The following is a 12,426-nucleotide window of genomic DNA, read 5'->3' as shown; positions in this document are numbered from 1 at the left end:
AATTAAAGGATATTAATCATTTTTATTGCATAGGTCGTGAATTAGTAAAAAATCATACAATTTTTCAATTATTACCGTAGCTACTACTATTAAAGATCTACATATTTATTACGGATAAAATGACAATTTACGAATAATATGGCAAAAAGCATTCTTCTATAAGCATTTAAAAAATTTCTATTTGGCCATTTACAAGTCAAGGATTTTAGTGGAAAACTTCTTTTACCACCTGTTACGGTTTTGGTTTGATTATTGATTTGTCCTCAGGTTTTCGCTTCATATTCCTGAGATTTTAATCTAATATTAGGTTTCAAAAAAAAAGCTTCAACTTAACACTTAATTATTTATCAAAAATTGCAAAATTCTTTGATTACAATGATATAAATGTTACTCATTATGTCCAATAATTTTTTTTAACTGCCTACTTTACCTTCGGAGTCAAAAAGAGGAAAAATTAAGACAATTTACATAAACAAGAATTTTCAGCCCCCAAATAAAAACATAGAAAAGGACGGCGAAAAAAAGAGAATTTCCTCTATTATTTTAATCACCTCTATTTCTTCTAAGAACAGCTTTTTTTAATCGTATTTGATTCTATTTACTCTTAAATCTGATCGGATCGAGAACTGCTGTTCAACTCCCTGAAGGATGTCTCCGGTTTCATACTTGGAATGGGAATATTGTGTGTTTAAATATTAAGTTTATTTTAGCTTTACAATTTTAAGTTGAGACCCCTTTTACAATAGCATCAAATTCTTCATCTTCTTCAATAACTTTTTAATTTTTTTCATATTTATTCGAAAGTGATGAAAATATAATTTTGAATACCACATTCAGAGAGGGTAAACTTGACAAATCAATAAGAACAAATCACATAATTTGCTATATATGTAAAAATGATTAAAACAACAAAATTTTTTCTTATTATCCTTAATGATCCTAAATGTCTCACTTATACTAAAGCAAATACTTAATAACTAAAATACAGAGACACATACAAGAAGGGGATAATAAACATAGAAGATATTTTTTTTTAATGTAAGTAATATTCATGTATATAAATGTTAAATGTCTATAATATTGGCGCCATTTCAATTATTATCTCTTTCGTCCTTTATATTATAAAATACTTTTTATTGATAGGACGAAGGATAAAATATAATAGTTAAAATTAATCTAATTTTTTTCGTTCTATTTTTTTTATGGTACGATACGCACAAGTAAAATTAATGAAAACTAAAAATTTATATATTTGTTTGTTATATAATTGAAAACAAGGACATTTTTTTATAATAGTTAAACCAGTAAATTATAAGATAAATTTATTTGAATAAAATGGTGAAAAATTAATTAATAAGGTTTGATGGTATTCCAAATTCTGTGTATATCAACATGAGGTGTGCATGAAGTTACAATAGAATTTGGGCACGATACAATCTCAAAAGAGTTATTCATTGAGTTATAGGTAACCAAGTGAGAAAACAATGTCTAATTCAGAATTTGTGTATAAAAGTAAAAATTCTAATTAATTTGAATGTAATCGAGTAAATCATTCACCTACTTGTCACGCATCATATGTACACAGGACAATAAATTGTTCACATCACTAGAATTTCTATTTTTCATGTAACTCATAGTTTGTGTAGGTGAATAGGAGTAGAACCATAATTTTTGTAAAAATGTATTTGAAATTGTATAACTCTATGGAAAATACAGGGCTTCTTCAAAGTCTCTCCATTGAACTCGATTTGGAGCCAATCGTTTTGCTTCTGAACGTGTCATATTGGAAGTGGCGGTTTCTTTTTTTATTATTCCTTGCCATGTATTCTTGGATGGTCTAATACTTCTTCTCCCTTGATGTTTTCACTCCAATCAATTTCTATTTTGTAATTATTTTGGATGGCCGTCGCAATATATCGCCAACCCATTCCCATTTTTTCTTTCTCATTACTCTAACAATAGGCTCTTGATGTGTCAAAGCCCAGAGGTCTTTGTTACTTATTCGTTTGGGCCAAAATACTCAGCAAATAATTGTCAGGCTTCCATTTATTAATACCTTTATTTTGTTTGTATATTCATTTTTCGATAGTCATGTTTCCGACTCATACATTAGCACAGATCTAATACACTTCTTGAATATTCTTAATTTTATATTTTTATTTGAGTGTGAAAATTTCCAGATAGCCCATAATCTGCCAAATGCCACCTGAACCAGCTACAACCTATTTTCTCTGTTTTCTTTGACCCCTCTGGTTGTCAATATTATACGTTACTGCTGAGATAATTGAATTGTTTGATATATTATATTGGGCTTGCATTTATGACGAAGTGGAAATGATTTGTGGTGTTTATTCGGAGTAATTTTCTCGTGTTATTTTTCAGGCCGATTTTTGCCGCTCTTGTATACAATCCATTCAGTTTTGCTTGCATGTCTGAATGAGTGTGTGCTATCAGAGTCAAATACATTTAAATATTGAATATAATATAACTTAATTTATTGATAGACTTTAATAATTTCGCATTTTAACAATATTTTTTAAATACATTCTCGTAATTATATTAAAACAAATTTGGTGCATCCTTAAAGTATGCAAAATTTTTTACTTAATTTTTTTCATATCAATAAAATTGTAACATTTTCAAAAATTGGCTATTTTTCATTTCTAAATCAGATTTTCATAGCATCCATTAAAAATATCAAATAATTTAAAAAATTATTTTGACTAAATTTTGTGAATTTGAATGATTAATTATGGCGTTTGTTCAAATTTAGTCGCCATCATATTGATTTTTTTTTTTATTTTTTCTAGTTCTATTTCATTTTTATTCTTCTTTCATTAAAATTTTTTAATTCTATATACATATTGTCCATTGTCTACTATATTGTCTTTTGTTATACAAAATTTCACTAACCACTTCAGTTTATTTCAATAAAATTATGGTATAAAAATAGAACGGTCGCCTACATTTACATACAAACAAAACAAATTGGATTTTAAACAAAGAAGATGAAACTCTAAGGAATAATAGAGATTTAGAAAATTTCGTAAGTAAATTGAGAAGAACCTTTAATTAAAAATTTTTGCGAGAATTTCATTCAACTCGACGGTATAGTCTCTTGTTTATGAAATAATCATTTTTTTTCTATATTTTATGGCACAAACTATAAAAATTTTATATTAAAGTCTTTATATAACTATATTAAATTTATAAATCTTAAATATTACTCGTATTAATGAAAAAAGCTGAATATGCAAAATAACCACGTTACCTTCCCATATTATATGCGGGCACTAAAAATTTTTTTTCTTATATTTTTTTTTCTATTTTTTGCACACTTAATCAGAACCTCCTATTTTTATCCTATTCTTTCCATTTCTATCTATATAGAATCACTTTTTTGTTTTGTTATAACCAAAGTATTCAATAATACGTCATGCATAATTTCTTCAGCCGCCCTCATATAATATAACACTAAATATATTTTTATGTAGGTCTACTAGGTATACATCATACTCATGATATAAAATATATTTATTTATAATCATTAATAATTTATTTCTTAATATTGTAGGCTGTTGGTTGTATTATTTTTTTTTTATTTAAAAATAGGGTCTTGTATACATACTAGATAGCTATATAACAGTTTATTATATATTTATTTGAATATTTTTTTAATACATATTTTCTGTACACTATTCAAGATAAGGTCGAATTAAATTAATGGTTTGCAGGGTAGCACTTTTTTCTATAATCAAGAATTAATAAATTTTCATTTTTATGACCAAAGACGCAAATGGAAGCCTTAACTACCTGAATATAGACGGTACGATGTCCAATTTAAATTATTCACTTAATACTAAAATATTTTTCTTATTGCATACATCTGGGGGAGAGTAAAAATTAATTATTGAATAAATTAATTCTTGCATTAAATTGAAACGACAGTAATTTTGAGAAGCGATAATTTATAAGAGAAGAGAAAGATTGTATATAGAGAAAATATATTCTCTTTAAAAAAATTATTTCATTATTATCTGTTCATCCTTAGAACGGAAGCAGGAAAAACACACAAACCCACCGAATTTAATAAGCACATTTTTTTTTTCAATTTCTTGCTTTTTTTTAGAAATGTGCTAACAAGTTTGATATGTTTCACCTCAAATAAACTTTATATAGTGTGGTAGATTTATTTGAAAATTATGAAAAATTGTTATACATAAATACATATAAAATGTTTGGGTGCAAATGCAAAATAAGAAAGAGAGAACAAAAAAAAAAAAACACAAAAACACTTTCCTTATCTTCCGTATTTTTTGCTTCCTTTCGTAAATTTTACGATAAAAGAATTTTTTTTCATTAAGAATTTATTGCTCTTATGCTTTTATACATAATATTTTTTTTCATAATATTAAAAAAGCTGTCCTATCTTCTTAACCCTATAATATTATATTTAGAATTTTGTACATAGAGAAGAGATAGTACTTTTATGTTCAATTTTAGTTACAAGTGCTATACAAGTATTTTGTCTAGAATCTAGATTATTTATAGACCATATGTTTACAACATAAATTATTCAATTATAATACATTCCATATTATAATATATTCGAGTTGGAAAATTGATTTATTAGAGTGGAAATCTGAAATTACAAGTACACATGTACTTACACTAATACATAGGGAGCATAAAATTATATATAAAATTTAATTCCTAAATTGTTTTCTTATGTTCTACATTCTAAAATGTACAAAACGAGTCAAAGGAATATTTATGAAATTAATGATGACGGTATAATGATGATTACAACTGTTATTCATGAATGTCAGTTATAATTTTTAATTTTTATTTTATATGCATATTCATTTTAAATCGTCCTACATATAACACTTTAAAACAACATAAGGAAAACTAAATTATGTGTGGCATGTAAGTGTTGTGCAGAGGAAATAAAAAAATAAAACAGAAATTTTCCCTCTATTGGCGTGCTTAAGTACAGAAATGAAAATATTGAAAAAAAAATAATAATTATTAATTTTGACACATATATTTTTTTTCTCTTTTCCTTGTTTTTTTTTAAATGTTAGTGAAAATGTGTAAAGAACATGTAAATATTATGAATTTATTAATATTAAAGAATTCTATATACAAAGTTGGTATTTTTAATAGATAAATACGGGCAGGATTTGATAGAGTTTAAAAAGGGGTATGGTGGAATGGAAGAGGAGTGTTCGATTTGACTAAATAATATTGTATGTACGCGAAGCATATATAATAGGGAAATTCTTTAGAATCTTCAAACTATTGTAACTGTGTAACAAGATAATAAAGCAAACCAATGTTAAATAATTAATTTCCGAGTAGAAATCTTGCTGAGTAGTTAATTGATAGGCATAAAAGACTAGATAAAATATATTAGTGCTATAATAAGAGAACTTTGTTATTTTATTATCGAATATTAAGAGAAATTGGCAGGCCCCGATGAATCCACCTTGTTACAAGAAACAGCGACTCATCAATTGTTTTGATGTTCATTTTATGAGTTCTAATCAACATAATAGGTTTTTGAAAAATGCGAGCTGATTCGGATTATTACAAGGATATTTAAATTAAACGACACAATACCATCATAGCAAATATTGATCTTACTTACACTCCATTATTTATTTTATTGCAGTAAAAGAGTAAAAGACTGTTTCACTTTATTACCACAGAATTACCACAGAATTATTTTCAATTTTTTTTTGTATACGTTTATGTGCTTAATTATTAAAATAAGCGAATTGTGTCCTACATCAGTTTTTGTTTTTCAAATAGTGTTGATAATAATAATAATGAAGAATGTTACTAATAAGGAGGTGGAGAACAGGCGAAAGGGTGTAGAATATAGGAAGGAAGTAAAATAAATTAAGTTATTAATGTGTTGTATTTTTGTTTTTTACGATATTACAATGCAAACAAATTTGGAACGCGAAAATGTCAAAATGTTAACGCAATATGTTTTCATTTTATTAAGGATAAAAAAAACTGTAAAGTATTTCATGTATTTTATAATAATTGAAAAATTTTCTATTGTAATATTTGAATTAATTTTTTGCAAATTTGAATTACGGAAAATAGTAGTTTTTTTCTACTACTGAACACGCACATTTTACATTTTTTGTACTTTTCAAAAAATAGTTTTCATGCTATTCTAAATAATTTCTTTTGCATATTTTCATATTTCCGGTTGAAGTATTTATAGGTAAGGGCTACTGTATAATTAACATTGTTAAATTTATTAACGTAAAATTATTAAAATAGATTCGAATTGCTCATATACATGAAAAATTCAGAATAAGGAAATGTACTTTAAAACTAAAATATTTTATGCAAATTAAATTAGAGATTTTATTTTGTTAAAGACGATATTGAGGAAAATGGAATATAAATGTTGTGGCAGAAATCTTGAATTTAAAGAAATTCAAATTTTAAAATTCTAGTTGAGTTGGCTGTCGAATTGGAGTATAATTGAAAAATAAGAAACTTAGAACACTAAGGACACATTGAAACACTTAAAGTGATTCAATATCGTTAGACTATATAAGTTTCTAACGAATAGTAGAAATTTTGACGTCAGGTAGCCTGCATATTTAATAAAGCTAACAACTGTTGCCTTTTAACAGGCAACTATGTGATTTAAATTTATGCCATTATTATCGAAATTTAGGACATGCCTCACACTCAGGGGCGGCGTACAATAGATTCTAGCGCTATTATTCCGATTATACAAATCTTGTATAGGACCTTGTAAAATTCTCCGAAGACTTTATTAATTATCAATTTATACATTCATATAATAATAACGAAATTATTATAAAAGTATCTACATATCGGAAGTTTTGTGTGTCATCATTTTTATTTTTTCTCTCCCCATGGGGTTATCAAATACCCCCTTTTATTACACAATAACTTTGTATATAATTAAAATACTCGCTTATTATTATATTGCAGTAAAATTACTACAATTAAACTTAATACACATAATAACCTTCCCTAAAGAGTTTTCCTATTTAGTTCACCGTTTGAAAGTACCTTAATTTTTACATATTCGCGTATATTTTCATTTAAGTATGAAATCATTAAGCGAATAAAATTTCTATTTGGAAAATATTACATAGTATATTGAAATAAATTCATTGTTAAAATCAGATACTACACATTTAACAGTGTGTTTGTATATACATATTTATTGTATATGTATTGTAGTTTATGATATCAAATAAAATTATAAGACTATTTTATACTTTAATTAAATGTAGCATATGAAATTCATGACTTACCTTAAAAATTTATTTATGGTTAACTATAAAAAAGGAAAACTATAGGATGAAAATATCTTATATATGAATTACATATAAAAATCATTTCAGCAAAATCTAATTTACTATTATATTTCATTAAGAGGAAGGTAATATAACAGTTTATACTTCGTATATAATACTGTATACGAAAGTATACTCGTATGTATAAATATTTACTTTTTATAATCACTTTTTATTTGAACACATATGTGGATTTTATATGCTCACTGAGAAAGAAAAATATGTACTTTGACAAATTTTACTAATAAAATAATTTAATTTTCATTAAAATTGAATTTTCACTCATTTGAATTGAGAAATTGTTTTGTTTTAATTTAAAGAGAATTATTTGAGTTTAGAAATAACAATTATTGAAAATTGGACAAAATATAGAGTAAAACCATTCGGACTTATTCAATAGAAGATCAGACGAGTGAGCAGACTTGTTGTGTGACCTGTATTGTAAGCAATTTATTTATATTAAGGTACCTGGTCAAGTGGCAATTTGACTAAATACGACCATATAGAGGAGGAACTGATATCTATGATGAGTGTGCGTTTTTTAGACTTAATTCTTTGGCGATTGTTTGCCTCCATGTTAGTCGTAGTATTCCCAAACCTGTTTGAACCTGAGGGTTCCACTTCATCGCCTGCCGAAATATAACATTCGGCGCTTTTCAGACTGTATGTCCAATCCATTTCCAAAATTTCACGTTTGTTATTCGTATGGGCTATTGCATATTGTAGATAATTCACAGGCATTTGGACTTAGCATTATATGCAGTTTTTCCATGTCGTATTTTAGTACGCGCCAAATTTCACTCTCATACAGCAGATTCGACCGAACGAAAATATTCTCACAACCATGAGAACCATGAAATATCCTAATATTATGAAAAATCATTTCTTTCAATGAAAATAACTTTTAATTCTTAATTCAAATTCATTTTTCGAATACAAAACCGAAAAGTTATCCAATATGAATTTAATTCAAGTAATTCTTTTGTATTTTTCATTAATATTTTTTTACAGTGTACCAATTCATATCATTACATTTAAATATATTTTTATAATCTAATTCATGTGGATTACATTATATATGAAGCCACAATATAAATTACTTTGACTATTCATATACGCCTTAATCCTTACATATTTTACACAAAAAAAAAAGGAACACAATGAAAAATTATTACTGTATGCTATTCCTCTTTTCATACCCATATTTTCAATACATACATACAGTTAAATAAAAATAACATGCACACGAGCAATAAAAATAAAGTGAGAATGAAAAAGGAAGGTGAAAACGGAAGTAAAAGAAAAATAAAAAAAAAAATAAAAATAATAAAAATCCTACGTACAACATTTTCATTAGCATAAAAAATCATTTTGAAAAAAAAACAAAAATAAAAACTGTTAAAAATTTAGTTAAGAATTCATAACTAACGGTATATTCTAACCTTGTAATTTTCCAATTAGTTAAGGTTTTCTTCACTCTTTTTTCTTTTAATTTTCTTTTTTTTTTGGTTTTTACTTTTTTTTGGGCTTGTAACGACGAAAAATATATTGATGAACTTTTTTATTTCACATTGGAGGGCATAAATTAATGACCGAAAATAATGATAATTGTTTTAAGTAACGAAATTTTTAAATTATTTTTAAAAATTATTAAGTAAAACGAAAATTTAATAAAATTTTGAATTAAAATTTGTAATTGGATTGCTTAAAATATTTAGAATAATATCAAGGAGTTTAAATTTAAGGCAAAACTACGTGGCTACAAAATTTATTTAAGAATTTTAATTAATTCTAATTCATGGAAAAATTGCATACTTTAGGGGATATTTTATAAAACATATTTTTATATGGAAAATAAAATACTGTAATTTTTACAATAAATTGTTCAATATTCGCCCATATATATTCTGTGTGACTGTCCTGCTCCGGTTGTCAAGAGGTGAAGATTGTTCGGTCGGAGATGTTTCAGTGTTTTAGCGGTTCACATCCAACTCCATAAAGAATATCTCCGGGTATTTCTGTCTAAATGGGATATGGGAAGACTAAAATAAGCCATTTTTTACTCAGTTGGTCGAAGGGGAGGAATTCTTCTGCCCATATCTCTCTTCAACAATCTAAAAGGTATAATAATAAATCGACTTCGGGAATAATTGAAAAATTATTTCAAAATGAGCTTGCTCTATAACAAAATGTAAATAATGCACAAATTTACGAATAGGTTCACTGTTACAGTAAATGATTCACTTACTTTTGGTCAAAATTTATAAAATCTTAAAATGTTTTAATCAAAATATTGACATTACATGAATAAATACTCTTTCTTTTTTCCTTTCCATTCTCACTTTTCAATAATAAGAAGATTGAACCTTAAATATATATTTACGGATTGAAATGCTCTCACTCGAAAATTTCGTTTTACGAAAATATAATAGATTCACTTAATTTATATAAAATTCACTAATTTATTCTCTCATTCACCTTATTTTTCTCAATTTAATTTAATTGCAATGTGTTATCAGTGACGGAAATACGTTATTTGCTCTCACTTGATAATTATTTATTCTCACTCGGCACACGGTAAGAAGTGAGTAATACAGAATAATATACTAAATACATTATAGTTCGCAAAATTTGTAGGAAGAAAAATTAAGTAGTGATGCAATGTTTTATTACTCACTTTTACCTCACATTTTCCAAATAATTAAATTACTTTTTGAAAATTTTAAATTATAGGTCTAATATATCACGCCATTTAACTAGATCTACTAAAAATAAATGCTTTTTTAAAGATTTATTAATTTTATGTAATAAATTCAAAATTATATTTATTTTATATTTAATATAATTAAATTAATTATATTAATTTGTCAGAATGCAATATTTTATGTTCAAATAAATTGCGAAAATTTATTTGATGACTTCTCTTCTATATTATTAAAAATATGTACACCACATATGCCACAGATTGTTATATAGAAATAATGGTGTTCATTTATTTTATTGATAAACTAAATTATACATACATATATATAATTATTTTAACGCATATTCTGTACATAAAATATATTGCAATTAATTAATTATAAAAGAAAAACCACTTTTTATTGAAAACATTTTTGTACACTTATACTCATGTATAGAAAAATTATTTAGCAGACAAAAAATTAATGTAAAAGCTTTACAAAAAAAAAAAACCCATTCAATATTAGTGTAAAAGATAGAAGAAAGTCAAGTTCAAGTTTATATGGAACATAATTTTTGCAATAGGCTTGTGTACGTACATTGTTTTTTTTTAGTACCATACTTTAAGTCTCCATTTCTTATGCATATTTTATTAGATATAGCATTTATACAGAAAAAACGACGGAAAAACTTTTAATATTCAACTCAAATTTTAATTTTTTTTTCTTCTAGTTTATTAAAATTTAATACTATTAAAACGTTAACATTATATAAATTTAATCTCTTCTTGCAGAATGGCTCCAAATTATGCTCTTTGTTTTTTCTTTTTGTAATTCAAATTCGAAATAAGTTTGAAGAAATTTTCACAACAGAGCGCTACTTTGAATTCATAATTTTCACTATACTACGCCAGATGTCGCTTTGAATGAAATTTATACTTAAATTTATACGAACTGTTAAGATTAAATCGCCAAAAAAAATTTATTTTGCGAAATGTTTTACTTCAATTATTAAAATTTCAAATTCAGATATTTTGAAATTTTTGAGTGAATATAATGGTAGATTTCTAAAGTGATGAAATATGGGAGAAAAGGAAAATTTTCTCTCTTTATTGCAGTAGTCATATAGTTGCCATTTTCTCTTTTATCCGTAATATTGAGGGTAAGCATAATTTTGAAATATTACTGAGAAATTGCACGAAAATCAAATGCTTCATAACAATTGACAGGTCCAAATGAAAAATTGTGACATTCACATCGGGTGTAAATGGCTATGTTAGGAAAGCAAAAGGAAACCACAAGTGGAAATCTTATCGTATAATACTGAAAATTTCAACAGCATAAATGCGCTTTATAACTTTCTCTGACTACCTTCGCTTTCTTCACTAACCCTGAGAGGAATTTCTTAGAATATATAATGTTAATAAATAAATTTAGATAAAGACAAATGTTTGTAGCCCGTTTGCCGCAGGGAGTCTGCACTTTGCAAAGGTAAGGTTTCATTTTATATAAATTGATTTTATATAAGCTGTTTTTACAGGATGTTCATCATCAATTTCTATAACAAAAGAATTTTTCTGTTGATTGGTGCAAGAACGGGTTAAATAGTTGTCTCGTAAATGACCAGTCTTTCATTTATTATAAATTTTTTTTTTGATTTAATAGAAGAAGTAATTTTATACAATTGAAAATATTTTAAAAACAAAACCTGTAGTTTACTTCTTTTTCTGTAATTCAATTGCAACCTTTCCTATATAACATTAAACCTGTATACTTGTTATAACTTACATGGTCAAATTACTTTTTATCTTCTTATTTAATAATAATATTATTTTACCAATTAAAACTGAGAAAAAATTTCTATTATTGAATTACAATTGAAAAAACAAAAATTATTGATGAGGAAATTTAATCGATGCAATGTGCAATGGAAATTTTAAAGAGTTGAAGTGGATTTTAAATGTAAAGGTGATACCAATATCACTATATTGAATTTTCCAATTATAAAATTTAATACAAGAAAAAAAATTTATTGATTTTGATCTTGAATTTTATATATTTTATAGAGAAAATGTATAAAATGATAGAAAAAATTGGGGGAATAAACACTTAAATTGCCTATTGTACTACAGCTCTTGATATACACGCAATAAATGTAAAAAGCGTGATAATAAAAGCTTATAAATTCTAAGACACAAAAAAAAATCTTTAAAATTTTCCAATTTTATTCAATTTATCTCAGTAACTTTCGTTTTCACTCACAAAATCTTAGCATAATTCAGAATATGCCATTGTAATATTGAAAATTTAAAATAGTATTAAATTTTAACAATAAATAAGAGAATAGTATTCGCTCTGAGAGCAGTATTAATAAAATTCAC

The 12,426-nt window shown here is 25.5% G+C and overlaps 1 protein-coding gene across 1 annotated transcript in view; it reads left to right on the top strand.

Annotated features, from left to right (window-relative positions):
• Positions 1–12,426, top strand: part of LOC129617039 (glucose dehydrogenase [FAD, quinone]) — a 60,654-nt gene that overhangs the window by 29,662 nt on the left and 18,566 nt on the right. The window lies entirely within an intron of this gene.

Source organism: Condylostylus longicornis, unplaced genomic scaffold (assembly GCF_029603195.1).
Source record: "Condylostylus longicornis isolate FDR11 unplaced genomic scaffold, ASM2960319v2 ptg000006l, whole genome shotgun sequence".
Lineage (NCBI taxonomy): Eukaryota > Metazoa > Arthropoda > Insecta > Diptera > Dolichopodidae > Condylostylus > Condylostylus longicornis.
This window is presented reverse-complemented; position numbering and strand designations above follow the sequence as displayed.